Source organism: Cyprinodon variegatus, unplaced genomic scaffold (genome assembly GCF_000732505.1).
Source record: "Cyprinodon variegatus isolate N-32 unplaced genomic scaffold, C_variegatus-1.0 Scaffold1402, whole genome shotgun sequence".
Classification (NCBI taxonomy): domain Eukaryota; kingdom Metazoa; phylum Chordata; class Actinopteri; order Cyprinodontiformes; family Cyprinodontidae; genus Cyprinodon; species Cyprinodon variegatus.
The window spans coordinates 80964-82983 of record NW_015151855.1 but is presented as its reverse complement, the minus strand read 5'-3'; positions in this window follow the sequence as shown (position 1 = coordinate 82983).

Here is a 2020-nt window from a genome sequence, read left to right as displayed (position 1 = left end):
GAAGGGGGGGGCTGAGACACACTAAATATTATCAGCGTTCTGATGGCATTTTAGCCATTGGGGCCCTCGGCAACTGCCTAGTATTGCCTAATGGTGAATCCCCCCCCTGGTTTGTATGATGTCATCATACTCTTTCGGATATCTGCTGCCGTCAAACATGAGGCTGTTTAAGCATCACTTCCAATAAATACAGCATTTCTATGTATTTATGCTGATAGAGCAGATAGGAGAGGAGAATATAAAACATCACAGAATTGGTCGACTTTCTGCTCCTTAAACTTTATTTATTTCATCAATGGTGGTTAACTTTAGCTCAGATATGAGCTGTCAGCATTAGTTGCTGATCTAATACTGATCTAACACAGAACATCAATAAAAAAATAAAATTTTCCTTCCCTGGTTTAAAGTATTAACACAATCTAAACCTAAACTTAATCATTAATTAGTTTTAATAAGATGTTTCCTTATTATTGACTGTTTAGAGATCTGATGAGTTTGAGGGAAGAAGAAGGAAAAGAAGATGAAACAGAAGTTTAAATCTGCTCACTGGGAAAATCAAATCTAGATGAGTCATTTTTTCTTAAAATAAATGAATTTGTTCTTGAATTAAGCAGTTAAGTGAGACGATTAGCAGATGGAATAAGACAATTGCATCTTATTACAAGTGCATGTTATCTAATTATCTTTTTTAAGAGTAAAACTACCAATTCCATCGATGATCTGTCTCATTTACCTACACAAATCAAGGATAAATACACTTAATTTAAGACATTTTTACTTATTTCTAGATTGTTTTTCGATTGTTGTTCATTGTAAACCCACACTGGAAAAAATAAATATCTGAATGAGTCATTTTATGTTAAAATAAGTGCTTTTTGTTCTTCAATTGAGGAGGTAAGTAAAACAATTTGCCGATGGAACGAGACAATTTACACTTAAAATAAGAAAACTCAACTGCAGTCTTATTACAGTGCATGTTATCTAATTATTCTAAGATTAAAAACATGCAGATTATCTTATTAACTTACTCTAATTAAGAGAAAGTAAACAATTTAGAAATGTTGATCTATTATAATTAACAAAACCACTAGCAAACATTTCTTAAAGAAGGGTCAGCAATTTCTGAAGTATCATTTTAGTGAAAATTGAGAAGTTAGTTTCTGTTAAACAAAAACTAATAGAGTTTAATTCCATCTGATGTTAGTTTAATATTAATTAATAAAAGCCGATGAGGAAAATGATGCAATTTGGCGTCAAACTCATTTTCTAATCAGGCCGATTCAGAATCATTCAGTCTATAAACGGTTGGTCGTTAAAATTCAGCTTTTAAATAAAAAAAGAGCAAAATGTTCTGGTATTATAAGTTGATTTATTTAGCAGTTTTATAGATGCACATGGTCATCTAAATTTAAAAAGCTTTTTAATAAAGTTACGATATAAAATGTGTAGAAAAAGGATCAATGTAGAAGCAGAGGTCTGTCTACTGATGAATAAAGGCCTCAGAGACATGAATGAGCAGGAAATGATTTAATGATCATATTAATGATCAGATTAGAAAGAGTTGAGACATGTGGGAACAATCTGCCTGATTGTTTTCCTCCTTTAAACCCTTTAAGCCCTCATGTGGGCTGCTCGTGTTTATCTATGTATAGAAATGGCCAAAGCACAGTCACATGGTGTTTCATCCACACACCTTTCAAATGCGGCTTTAAATTTCTAAAACATGATTCAAAATTATTTTTTCACAAAATACTTTTTGTTTTATAGCTGCGTAAAGAAATAAAATTAGATTTAAATTTCTAACTGACATGTCTGACTCTGCGGGAGTAATGCAACAGCAGGTATTCATTTTTAGCCCCGCCCCCTAATGGCCGCCATCATTGGAAACTAGAGGCTCAGACCTTTCCAAGGAGGGGTCGGAGGTCATTGTGCGAACATTTCAGGTGATGTAAGCGGCATGCGTTTGATAAGCTGCTCTGCTATTCTTATTTCTATTCAGTTTGGTGATTTTATTGGTAAA